Source organism: Schistocerca nitens, chromosome 1 (assembly GCF_023898315.1).
Source record: "Schistocerca nitens isolate TAMUIC-IGC-003100 chromosome 1, iqSchNite1.1, whole genome shotgun sequence".
Taxonomy (NCBI): domain Eukaryota; kingdom Metazoa; phylum Arthropoda; class Insecta; order Orthoptera; family Acrididae; genus Schistocerca; species Schistocerca nitens.
This window is the reverse complement of record NC_064614.1, coordinates 338,538,098-338,552,541: the sequence shown is the minus strand read 5'-3', so window position 1 is coordinate 338,552,541 and position 14,444 is coordinate 338,538,098. Positions and strand designations below refer to the sequence as shown.

Sequence of the window (14,444 nt, the reverse complement as noted above, 5' to 3'; positions counted from 1 at the left end):
TTTCAATTGCAGCTGCAACAGTATGGCTCATTTGTGCAGCAGCAACTTTTACCTTCATTTTGATATGGGAATCAGAAAAGTTAAAGTTTTGTGCTTTTAATGTGGGTAGAGTTTTGAACCGTTTTTTTTTTTTTTTTATTTTATTTTATTTTTTTTTATAAAAATCCAGAAAGAACACTGTACTGATGTACTCAAACTTTGCTGCTTTGTGAGGTTCAAATTGAATTTTATTATCTATCAAAGCATTTCTAGTGTTTTTGAGCAGATGCGGTACATCATAAATGGTAACAATTGGTTGATTGTTGACGACAAAATGAAATATACTGGGCTTCAACAAATTCGCTTCACACAGTTGCTTAAGGGCCTTTTGGTTTGTTGCATTCTGGTCACATACAGTACAAACCACTTTGAACCCAATATTCTGTAGTTCACTTGTGATGTGAACAATGAGTGATTTCAAATGGGTATAGTGGAAAGTGGTTGCGGTAAAGTAATATGCTAGAACTTGTTTTAAAGTTTTGTGAATGCCTTTCAGCATAAAAACCAATGCTTGACTAGCAGCTACAGGTGAACGTCCTAAATGACCCAAGTCCTGATACCCATAATTAGCTGTTTGTGTGCATCATAGTACGTACCATCATCCAGAGACATTTCATCAAAAAGTAGAGCACAATACTTGTCATTTTCATGCATATTACTTACTTCCCTTGCTAAAAAGTTTAATAAAGCTGGATTAAGTCCTGTATCAAATGGTATGTGGGAAAGCACTCCCTTGAGCACCCTGACAGATGGAAGGGAGAAGTATGTGGCCAAATATCTGTACCACCGGGGACTACGCTTATAAATAGATAAAGCAAATGCCTTATCTTGTATAGACCACCGTACTGCTGTGGGCTGCATATTGGCATTTCTTAACTGACAATTAATAAAAGTTTTAGTCACATCATTCAACTCTTCTTCAATTAACTGAAATTTCCTGTCATCATACAACTCTTTTTAGAATTTTCAATTTATTCCTCTCATTCTGTGGCTGTTTTTTCAATTTACAAACTCTGGAAACTGTAATTCTATGCAGTTTATACATTTTGTGTTTTCTTGGAGTTAAATCACGTTTAAAAACGTCAGATCCCATTACACCTGGACTACTTTCAACATCATAAACAGGTGAGGATAAAAAGCTGTACTCACCATCATCTGTGCTCTGTAAAGGGGGACTGCTTCGTTGTATTACTGTAGATTTTGCATTGTGACCTGTCTCGTGCACACTTATATTTGCACCCGATGTGGTGAAACCGCCACCACCACCACCACCACCAGTGTAACACAGATGGGTGGGGTGAGGGCGATACAACACCAATTCCATGTGTTTTGGTATAACACCAGGATTTAGCCTGTGTCTGGTAAAGTTCACAAAATCTGCTTCCTAAAAATGATCCTCACACACATAATTAACTACAGTTGACACCATCTATATTACAGATCAATTTACACTTCTTTAAAGTCTCACTTTTTGATGCAGCTGGAAATTTATAGAAATGTTTATTCTTGTGTTTGGAATTTGTTTTTACATAATAACTACTCCTGCATCCGGGAAACTTGCACGAGTATTTCAATTTGAATCTCAAACTGGATTCTTCTCTTCCTGTATGATCCAGCCTCATGTGTCTGAAATGTCATTCAAACCAAAAATTAGGAACGAGAAAAAAGATCAGGTATGGTTTACATTGATTAATGTTAAAGAAAACTCAATGTGAAATTAATTTCACTATCAAAAATCATATTAGCTTATGTCTAAATGCAGCTATCCTGTACTGAAGTATTGATAACTGTTGTCATGGCTCGTAATCTGATGTGGTATTGCTACAGAAGAGTGAAAAAACGAAACAAATTCTCATTTTTACTACGGATATGCACATCACTCTATATATAACTGCGTGAGCATAGTTGCATTATATTCTATATTCAACACTACTTCGTTAAACAGTGCTATCAGGCAGTAGAAACACTGCTTATTGTACCATTTCAGTATATTTCAGCATCTAGATACCATGGTAGATACCAAATTCAACTGTACATTATCAGTAACAGTTACAGCTGTAAATCTGTATTACATTGTGTTGAGCATTAAAGTGCGAGAAGATTTATACTGCATTGGATACTGCCACAATAATACGTGTAAATGTCCAACTGCTGGAAGGACCTGCTTTGTGTGACTTCCAAACAAATGTCTTATTATGTGAGAACACAACTTTTGTCGATACAAAGGTACGTTTACACTGCGATTTGTATCGGCACATGTATGAGATACATGTATATGCGACTTTGCGACATGTATCGCGACTTGTTTGAGTTGACAAGTATCAACCTCATACATGTATGAGCGTGCGTTTACACTGGTTTACTTGTATCACTGTGCGATGGCTTCCGACGACGATTTGGAAGATTTCACATTTTTATTTGCTGGTACACTTGCTCTTTTGGAAGATGATAGGAAGAAAAGGCGGAGGAAGCGTAGATGGTGGCAGAGAGAGTTTCTTCGCAAACGCGCTACTCACGGAACTTACGCAATGCTCGTTCATGAATTAATGCTAGAGGATGGCGCATATTTTAGAAATTATATTATATGAGTATGGAGGATTTCCACGTTTTGTTATCTCTTGTAGCTCCTCTTGTGTCCAAAACCAACACAAACTTTCGGGAAGCGATTCCACCAGAGGATCAGTTGGCAGTAGCACTCCGTTTTTTGGCCACTGGGGATTCCTTTTCGACGTTAAGGTATCTGCATAGAATATCAAAAAGTGCCATATGCAACATTATTCTTCGTGTTTGCGAGGCCATTGTGCAAGTTTTATCCCAAGAAGTGAAGGCAAAGGTTTTATATATATCATAGTATGTAATACATTATATATTTTTTTCATGCATCTGGCACGTATATCAATTTTTTGCTATTATCGCGGCGGCCTCGCGTGATAATGTTGACAACGGATGCTAATGCCGACAACCGTGTGTGAGATGTTGGCATTAGCAATCACGCGACAGTGCAAATGTTTTGTCATGAAATCTTCGTTTTACGAGGGCAATTACTTTTAACGAGCAGACGAGGATGCATACAAGTAACTGTCAACCAGGAACAGCAGCACAAATTTTCTACTGCGTCGTTGATGTTGCCAACATAACCACGTGAGGCTGCTGGAATAGGAACTAAAATTTTAACGGCAAGTACATTTTGCACCATAAATTTCTCAAATTTTGCTGAAATTGGTTAGCTTTTAGTTCTTTGGAACGACTGACATGCTTCACTCAGTAATACAATATCACAATTTCTGAGGACACTTTCTGCACTGTAAAGATATCCAACAACTTTAATTTGTATTTAGTTTTTTATTAAGTAGTACTTGACAGCACATGACATGCATATTTCAACATTTATACATGTTTTTAAAGAATCCATAAATTATGTTGCATTTGCATCTATTAGTTCATCGTTTGCCTCCTGCAAACATCTGTGTATTCCGTCCTCAAGTCTTGCCATAATTCTAGTATGGCCATTTTCATAAAGAAATCTGAGCTTATTGGCGACCAAGTCACCCAAGTGGGTAAACTGGTCCCTTTTTCTGCCTGCTAAATTGTTGTCAACTTTTCTGGTCTGTAAAAGACCTTCTCGGTCTTCATCCAGGTTTCTCCTGGTTCTCTTCAGTGCACTTGATCTACCAGTTCCACTCTGACTTGGAGTGGTACAGGGTGACACGGTTGCAGATCCACTTTCATGTGGAGGCACAGAGATGACTGGAGTAGTTTCCACTTCCACAATGTCTTGTGGGGGCGTGGAAAATGTCACCTCCTCCATTTCTGTTACATCGAAAGGGAAACTAATGCTTCCTTCTCATACACCATCTCCTTCTGTGGCTGGGGCTTCCATGACCTTTAAAATACATAACACATTTCTAAGGCAAAGTCAGTTATATGTTATACATACATTATAATCAAAGTATCTTAATGTATTGAGAATTTTTCGAGTGTCCATGCGTAAATTAAATTAAAAAAGTAACAATTTTCTTTCCAGCTTCCTGCTACTTAAGAGCAATGGCTGAAAATTGCCAAAGAATATGAAGAAAAATGGAATTTCCCCTGGTGTTTGGGAGCTATAGATGGGAGGCACATTGACATTGTGGCACCACCCACGAGTGGAACAGTTTATTTTAATTATAAAGAGCGCTTCAGCGTTGTTTGGCTAGCAATTGCTGATGCTAGTTATCGAATAATTTACACTGATGTTGGCACACAGGGGAGGATTTCAGATGGTGGTGTCCTTAAAGACACCACATTTTACAAAATGTTAGAAACCAAAACTCTAAATATACCACCATCAACTCCTCTTCCTGGTAGGAGCAAGCCTGATCCATATGTTTTCGTCGCTGACGAAGCCTTTGGCCTAGAGGAAAATATTGTGAAACGATTTCCAGGTCTGCATGAAAAAAATAGTTGGCAACATATTTTTAACTATAGAGCATGCAGAGCAAAAAGAGTAATAGAAAATGTATTTGGGATTATAAGTGCTGTTTACAGAGTGCTGAGGAAGCAAATGCTTTCCAGTCCGGAAAAGGCTACAGTGGTGGCACTAGCCTGTGTTTATTTACATAATTTTCTTCAAAACAGAAAATCTCAAAGGTATTGTCCAGCAGGAACATACGACAGAGAGGGAGATGCTTGCAACGTAATACCCGGGTCCTGGAGGGACACCCCTACTGTGCTGGAGCCACTGCCTAGAACTGGCTGAGGAACTTCATTGCTGAATGACAACAGAAGAGAATAAGCTGATTACTTCTGCAGTATTCAGGGCTCCATCCCATGGCAGTATGGAAAATAAGTTCCACATCATTGTTAAATGGTGAAATAAAGGAATGTGCTCTGTTCTTCTGCAGTATTCAGGACTTCAAACCATAGCAGTATGGAGAATCATATTTCTCATATTCACATTATACAAAGCATTAGAACGAAAAAATGTTGCCACATATATGATTAATAAAATAATATAACAAATTTACTTACTGGTGCTACTTCATGTGTGCTCCTATGAGAGAGTGGTTTGTAATTGTCTCTTATGAACTGCATACTTTCAAAAGCATACCATGTAGAGTGGTACACATTGCTTGTAGCACTTCCAGTTCCTTTGCTGCTCTTCCTTTTCGCTAACTTGCGACTATATTGGCTTTTTAAATTATGCCACTTGTCCTCACATTCCTTCCTTGACACGTTAAATGCCTTAGCAATTTCCTCCCACTCGTCGTACCTGTTCTGAGTGTTCCTATAGTCTCCTAGTTTCACATCCCATATACAGGGATGCTTGCGCACTGCCTCTATAAAATGCAGTGTATTTTGTTTTGACCAAGGAGTCATGGCAAATTTTAAAGTATTACACAACACACGACACAATATACAAATACCTACACAACAAAGGACAGTCGGCACCTCCAAAACTCAAACAGCCGCCAAAGAGCCTGGTACTACGCATGCGCTAATCGTCAAAATAAGCGGCAGGCGCCAAGACGACAGGAAATTATAGTTCTGCGCATGCGCGAGTTCTTCAAATGTCGCTCATACATGTCGCGTATATGGCCAAAAAGCGATATACAAAATGTATACGTGACATGTATGAGCTCGAGGGTCCGCATACAAGTTCCGTGAATATTTGTATGAGGTGATGTATCGCGACATGTCAAATTGACATGTCGCTCATACATGTCGCGATACATGTATCCCAGTGTAAACGTACCTCAACAGCAACAAACACTTTTTACCTGGATAGAGTGTTATGTACTGTACAGAATATTTACTGTCGAAAACGGGAAATAGAACACACTCGAGGCATTACGAATCAATTGTAACACGTCCAATATGTGGTATGTAGTAAACGGCACAATAAATGGTACTTATTATGTCACTAAGAGTACTTCGTGGCAAAAAGGAACATAAATCAAAGCCAGAATTATATTCCATTACAGAATTCGGAAAGTTGAATACCAACTATGTCAAAAGCTGCTAGCATGGGATTCTCTATGAAATACAAGGAAATATGAACAGAAATAAGAAATATACTTACCCTTTAAGTAAACTGAGCAACGGAAACTGTATTTCTTTGCAGGAACAAATATACAAGAGTCCACAGAACTTAATGTGATGATACAACCTCGTGTTCTATATGAAACAAAAGTAAAAAAGTAAATACTGAATCATCACACCATCAAATATTACGAATGCATCCAAAAATTAAGCAGAATAATAGCAACATACTTACACTGCAATTTAAACGAAAAATCACGATCACGTTGCTACGATAGCAAAACAATTATGGAAGACTGTGTCATCCAATAGGAACACGAGACTATAAATTGCCAAACTTGCAGCGCTCCAAGTGGCCTGGGACCAAACCAACGTCGTGTTACCGGAAATCCCTATATGAGTTTCACCCCCCTGGTAGTCAGTCGGCACTCGCTGAGTAGCAGTCGAGGGTTGAGCATCGCTCCTCTCACTCGCGTACTGTCAGCCATAGGCCCCCGCTTGCACGGGAGTAAAAATCTCCGGCTCTGTTTTTATTAAAACATTGATGGGCACTTGCGCCGAGGTCTTAGCACGGACGGCACTGGGAAAAAAATTTTTGCATGGCGTCGCCTGGCAGAGTTGTTGTGTCTTCTCGTCGTTGTGGTATGCTGAGCTTGGGTGGCGCCTTGGGGCCGCGGCGGTCTCTTTCTGCCGACGACACGAGGCGCTCTTTCTTGTTTTGTTGCCACGGGCCGCGCGGCCGGCCGTCTCGAGCACCTCAGCTGCCGCAGAGTCAGTCTCTGTCCCCCCCAAGAACAGGGAAAAAGTAGGCCAGGACCTGGAAGCGGGCCGCGGAACCACAGAAATGTTTTCCGCCGCCCCCGTTCAGAATTCCGCGTCTGCCATCGTCATAGTAGGGTCAGCAATGCACCAGAAAACCCAACGGTGACAACAAAAGTTGCAACTGACAATAACCTGGCAGCAAGCCCCCTTTCCGCTACCGACATGGCAAAAATACACTAAATGCAAACAAACAAATACATCATCAGTATTTGCGATCCTGCCCCTCCCTCTCCTCTCCTCCCCCCTCTCCTGCTTGCCAACGGCTGTGGCCTCCTTGCTGAACATATCCGCAACCTAAATGGCAAGCAGAAGCCCAATCAACCGACTAAAATCCTTCCCAAACCCGCAACTGCCACCCAACCCCCTACCCGATCCCAGTTCCTCAAATCCCCCCCACTCAAGTCCACCACATCCAAGCAACGGCGTGTAAGGAAGGACAAGAAGGAGAAGCACTCCAAAGGGAAAAAGCACTCCACCACCCCCATCCCAACCACCTCCACACCCTCTGAGGAGCCTGCACCCCCGACAGCACCTGTCGTCGTCCTAGGAGGGGACCAGGAAACACCGGCACTGGAAGGGAACCGCATAACCGGGCAGGATTCGGATGGTTTCGTGCTGGCGAGGAAAACCTTTCGCCAGCCGAGGCTCCCGCCGGCCCGGGGAGTGGAACCCACCCCGAACAGGTTCCAGGCGGTGGCCGATGAGCCAGAGACACCACAAGACACAACAACACAAACACAAAATCAGGTCACCCACCACCTCCCTCCGATCGTCGCGGAGTTCACTCAGAATTACGAGGAACTCTTCGAAATGTTAAAAACAATAATCGGGGGAGGCAATTTTAAGGCAAAACCTGCTGGTGGTGACAAAATAAAAATAACATTACTCACACTCGAGCACTACACCACAATAAAAACACTTCTCAACAGCAAAAACATACCCCACTACACTTTCCCTACAACAAAAACACGTAATAAAAACATAGTCATCAGAGACCTACCAAGACAAGTGGCCCCCCAGGCGATCAAAACAGACCTGACTGCCCAGGGGTACGTCGTCAAGGCGGTCCAACAGATGGGAAACATACGGAGCAAATGGCCCCTGTATCAGGTCACACTGCCGGACGTCCCACAAAACAAAAGGGACATTAAGATGATCCTGGCGGTCCTTGTGACCACTGAACCACTGCGCCGCAAAAACAAGACGGTGCAGTGCTTCAGATGTCAGGGCCTCAACCACATTGCGGCACACTGCTCCATGGCAGTGAGGTGCAGAAAATGCGCCGAGGCCCATGACACAAGAACTTGCAACATAAAACACACGGACCCGCAAATAAGGTGCGCGCTGTGTGGCAAAAACCACACAGTGGGTTACCAAGGTTGTGAGGTCCATAAAAGACACACACAGCAAGCAAAGGGCGCAAAGGCCGCCCCCCACACACGAAAAGAAAACACCACAAACCCATCCAGACACACAAGAAACCAAAACATGACAACACACACAGACAAGGCCTGGGTAAAACCAAGGCCAGACACACCAAGGGCAACATATGCGGAAGTGGTTTCTCCCTCGAGGAACCATGAAAGCATTGCCCAACCACCACAACACCAGACACTATCGCAAGAACACCACCGGGAAATACACAGCAACAACGACCAGGTCCACCATGACAGAGAAAGCCCTAGGGAACCCCAGACACACTCCCCCCCCCCCCCCCCCATAGATCAGTTGTTAGGTGTAATGGTGCAGACCATGAACCTCGTCATGGAAATGATGAAGGAATTCAGGGAAGCCCAGAAGCAGAACACACAGATCCTCGCTGCCCTTCAGGCAACAGTCCAGCAGTCGCTCCCCTCTGCGACTTCCTCAGTAGTATCAAAACCCCATCATGAATAGACGACCAAACATCCAAAGCCTGACAATGTGCGTCTTTAACGCAGACGGCATTATTAATCAAGAGGTCGAGTTCAGAGAACTCATGAAGGAGTTCTCCATCGACATAAGCATGATGGGGGAAACCCACCTAAAACCGGGAATAAAAGCGACAGTCCCCAACTATGTTAGCTATCGCAAAGACAGGCCAACCCAAGGCGGAGGAGTGGCCATATACATAAAAAGAGGGATCCCCCACCACCAGGTATTCTTACCAGCTACCAATAAAATCGAAGCAGTGGCGGTGGAAGTAACCACTGCCACTGGACCCCTAACAATTGTTGCAGTCTACCGACCCCCACATGACCAGATAGATGAGGGAGACATAGCTGCTCTAGGGCAAATTGAAGACAAACTCGTAATAGGGGGAGACTTCAATGCCAAACACCCTGACTGGAATTCTAGAGTAACCTCCAGAGCAGGCGCCAAACTGCAACAACTAGCGCGCACCCACCACTTCGAAACATGGGGTCCAGTCGAGCCCACACATTTTCCGAAAAACGGAAGCAGGCCCGATGTGTTAGACATAGCTCTCACTAGGAGGATCGCAGGATTTGTGACCGCAAGGACAATCAACACAATGTCCTCCGACCACAACCCAGTGATTCTAGAAGTCGATGTGGGAGAATGGGTAGCACTCCCACGGTACCAGACGTCTTACAAACGCACAGACTGGGAGCGATACCAAGAAACTGTCGCCTCTGATATTGTTCGCGCTCCGCCACCTACTGCCAAAACAGTAGAACAAGCGCTACTAGACTTGACAGGCACCATCTTGCAGGCAGCGGAAGAGGCCACCCCACCACAAAGGGATGGCCCTCCACCGCAAATACAGCTCCCGGAACACTTGCTAGCTCAAATCCGACACAAGAACAGAGTGGCAAAAGAGTGGAAGATCACCAGAAATCAGGCCACCAGGAGGCTGCTCAATCGTCTACAGAGAGAACTGAAGGTAGCGCTCAATGAGCACAGAAACCAGCAATGGCAAAACCGCCTCACAGCTCTCAAAGTAGACGATCAATACACTATGGCAAGCAACCAAACAATTCACAAAAAGATGCGCTAGGATGCCGCCACTGCACGGCGAGCGAGGACTGGTCTACAGCCATGCTGGGAAGGCCAACGCCCTCGCCGACTCCTTCAAGAAGCAGTTTCAAACGGCAGAACCCCAGGATGAAGAGCATGAAGAGGTAGTCAGTCGTCAACTGGCTGTCTTCCTCAATGCTGAGGAGGACCCAGAGGACGAACCCATACTTTTTGCCCCCAAGGACATGGCAAGAGTAATCGGGTCCCTCCCTACAAAAAAGGCGCCAGGGCACGATAGTGTCACAAACCAGTTAGTCAAAAAGCTCCCACCCACAGCGATCACACACCTCGCGAACGTCCTCGACGAGATTACTCGTTCCCACGAGTTCCCAGCTTGCTGGAAACATGCGGAAGTGGTCGCGATACACAAACCAGGGAAAGACCCTCTATTCCCGCAGCACTACAGGCCAATTAGCCTCTTGCCAACTCTCAGCAAGATCTATGAGCGCCTCCTGCTAAGACCCATACAAGAACATATTACCAGAGAGCAAATTCTGCCGGATTTCCAATTTGGATTCCGGCAGAACCACTCTGCCCCACAACAGGTCATGAGAATGGTTGAAGCAGCCACAGAGGGCTTCAACCACAGAGGGTACTGCGGGATAGTGCTACTAGATGTAGCCAAAGCCTTTGATTCAGTATGGCATAGAGGACTACTCTACAAGTTGTACACACAAGGGTTTCCTGGGAGCATAGTTCAGCTGATCAAGAGCTACCTCACGAATAGGACTTTCTCTGTCAAAGTAGAAACTGCCACCTCCACCAGAAGGCGTATTCGTGCCGGGGTGCCACAGGGATCGGTCCTGGGGCCCGTATTGTACAGTTTGCACACTGCGGACACTCCAATGGCCCCCCTGGTGCAGACCGCGCAGTATGCGGACGACACAGCCTTCTACACAAGAAATGCGAACAAGGACCTGATCATTCGTAGGCTACAAAGGGTTTTAGACAACACAGAAACCTGGGCCCGTCGCTGGCGCATCACCATCAATTCTGAAAAGACACAGGCAATGCTGATTACCCGAAGGCTCGGAAGGCGCGAACCTCCTCAACGTCCCCCCCTCCACCTCCACCTAAATGGAACCCAACTCCCCTGGCGCAGAACCGCCAAGTACCTTGGCGTAACCTTGGACTCTCGTCTTACGTGGAAACCCCACATAGACGGGGTCCACAGAATGGTCTGCGCCAGAATGTCCATCCTATACCCTATCCTGAACACAACCTTCCCTGCCCAGTAGCAGTAAATGTATACCAGGCCCTGATCCAGCCGGTAATGGAGTATGCGTGCCCTGTCTGGGGATACGCGGCAAAGCAGCACCTGGACAAACTCCAGAGGCTGCAGAACCGCGCCCTCAGAAGGGCACTGCATCTACCTCTTGGATTCCCCACAGACGACCTGCACGCCACAGCCGAAATCCCACTCCTGAGAGAGCGTTTCCAGGATCTGGCAAGGGCCTTCTATGAAGGTTCCTCCAGATCCGGAAATGCACTCATCCACTCCCTAGGTTGGTATGACATGTCCCGCGATAAGCACAAGCGCCCTATGACGATCTTCGACGATTAAGTTGAAGAGAAAATCCCAATACCCAATCCCTAGTCCAGTTCCTTCCCATATAACACCAATCATCTCGCCTACCTCAGGCAAGTACCAGACACATTCACAACAATTCATCACATATCACAGACACCAAAAATATATAGAAAAATCACACACACATGTACACAGGGGAGTAAAAGCCAAAAGGCTACAAACTCCCCCTCACACTTCCCCAAAGAGGGGAAAGTAGCAGATGAAAGCAGCAGCAGCAGTCAGTCGGCTCTCGGCAGTTAACTCTTGGTGTGTGTTGACGGTAGAACAATGTGCAGTTCGCCGTCATAATAATTTGGAAGTGAACAAAAGAAAAATGAATTATGTTACTATTTTTTTATATAAACTTTAAGAAGAAACCACATTCGAAGAAATGGTATTTGAAGCACCAAAAATGAGGCAAACGCATTGAACCAGGTCATTTCTGCAGCCGACAAAGATGCATTGTGGAATCATATTTCCACTAGACAACTGAAGCCAAGACAAATATCATCTAGTAACCATTTCACAGAAAAGGTACTGTCACGAAATATGCCAAATTTAAGTAAATAAAAAATAGTGAGCATATTTCAATTTGCAGGTGTCGCATTTACCTTTTTAGAAGTACACTCTGCTTCGTTATCATGATTGTTTCTTTTTGTCACGCATTGCTGCGGCAAAATCATTTGATTACCAAAGTCTGGTTTTCTTTGTGGTACAAGAAGATTCGGTGTAGAATGTTCTGTGTACGTTTGCCTGTCAGCATCAGTGTGGTTATTGCTGCATACTGACAGATTTTGTGGGTTATGGTTTTCAGGATACATCGCTCTGGCTATCTCGGTTTTGACTTGCCTATGAATTTCGGAAGGAATATCTTCCTGCAATGTTTCGACAGCTGTGGCTAGAGCTTTGAATCTATTTTCAAGTTTACCCACAGCAGTTTGAAGGCTGCTAACCTCAACTGGAATTTTCACTAATGGTTCGATCATGGATTTCACTGCATCGATCTCTTGTTTCACATGATTAGTAATTGCACTGTCCCGTTCGTTTAAAGTTCTGGCGGACAATTTCCTCATCTCTTTTAAGATATATGTTGTTGATATTTTCAACTAATTTACTTTCCCTTTCTTGGTCTTTAATTTCTAGTTCCTCTCTCTCTCTCTTAGCCCTTTCTTCCCTCTGCTGGGTAGTAAATTTTTCGAATAATGCTGTTAACATATCCTGTAACGGTATAGCTTGTTGTTCTACTGGAGGATCTGATACCATTTCTGCCTCCGTATCATCACTAGGTTTAACCAGTTTCCTGGGCCTAACCATTTTATACACAATATAACACAACAAGTCTATATATATCACTGACACATATACATCAACACAAAATAATCTTATAACTAACACATACATAAAAACAAAGATGATGTGACTTACCATACGAAAGCGCTCTCCTTCCCTCTTTCCTGATGAAGCAACCGTTGGTTGCGAAAGCTAGAATTTTGTGTGTATGATTGTGTTTGTTTGTGTGTCTATCGACCTGCCAGCGCTTTCGTATGGTAAGTCATATCATCTTTGTTTTTAGATATATTTTTCCTCCGTGGAATGTTTCCCTCTATTATATATAAAAACAAAGATGATGTGACTTACCAAACGAAAGCGCTGGCAGGTCGATAGACACACAAACATACACACAAAATTCTAGCTTTCGCAACCAACGGTTGCTTCGTCAGGAAAGAGGGAAGGAGAGGGAAAGACGAAAGGATGTGGATTTTAAGGGAGAGGGTAAGGAGTCATTCCAATCCCGGGAGCGGAAAGACTTACCTTAGGGGGAAAAAGGACGGGTATACACTCACACGCGCGCGCGCGCCCACACACACACACACACACACACACACACACACACACACACACACACACACATTCAAAGACCATATCAACACTGAAAACTCTTTAGATCTGTGTAGAGAATCATTTTCAAATTTTTAACATTTAGTAGTAACTTTCTCGCAGCCGGTTTATTGGATCTGTACTACTTATGGCTGCTGGTGTTGCATCTAAGTTGAATGCAACGAATGTTTATATAATATAGCAAAGATGGATCCCTGTTCCTACCTTTGTACTCCTCTGAAGTGGTCAGTGGTGCTCTATTTGATTCGTCTGTCGCACCAGCTCTTAGTATTAGTAGTATCAGCAACTCGGTGGACAGGTGTCAATGTTCGTGAAAAGACAATACATACAAATAATTAATAAGTTGTTGTGGCAATTTATACCTGTAATAAATTACAAAATTTTTATGTTATTATTTTATTTAAATGAACAAATGTGCATTGGTGGTCCCTGTTTGGGCGCCAGTGTGGCGGTTTTTGTGTATCATCAACATCGACAAGTGCTATGAATATGGATGATACGATTCTCTATGTGTGTGCGTGTGTGTTTTTTTTTTTTTTTTTTTTTTTTTTTTTTTTTTTTTTTTTTAAAGCAGTTGCATTGATTTGATTTTGTAAATGACACTGACAGTATTATACACATGTATAATGCATTATTCAAACTACAACTTCTCCCGAATAATTATTTTGTTCAAATTGCACAAGAATTCCACCTGACGTAGTGTAATAATGTTGACCGTAAGCTGTGTTCATATCACTAAAATTACAGATCGTACATCAGAGCTTTATAATTTTTTTGTCTTCGATGGATTTAATTATTCTCAGCAAATTGATCATGAAAAGGAACCACAGAATACCACCCGCACACAACACTGACGTATGCTACCAGAAATATTTTTCTCTGTGATTCGTGCGTAGTTTAATTTTGGCCACATAAATCAGCAATGAAATCTTGTTCAACAATAAATACCATCAGCACTGTTCTTAGAAAATGCAGTCTGGTACGATTAATTTTTTCTTTTATAAATAGAGTTCAGTACCACCGGTGCACATTTATTTCTTACACATTGGAATACTGAAAGTTTGAAGTTTCAAGT

General features: G+C 43.4%; 1 long non-coding RNA gene across 1 annotated transcript; it reads right to left on the bottom strand.

Moving 5' to 3' along the window:
• Window positions 1-206: 206 nt before the first annotated feature.
• On the bottom strand, window positions 207-13,863 carry LOC126248602 (uncharacterized). Its single transcript, XR_007545512.1, has 3 exons — window positions 13,574-13,863; window positions 6,101-6,195; window positions 207-1,665 (listed from the first exon to the last, which is right to left on the bottom strand). It is a non-coding gene; the product is annotated as an uncharacterized LOC126248602 (long non-coding RNA).
• Window positions 13,864-14,444: the final 581 nt, after the last annotated feature.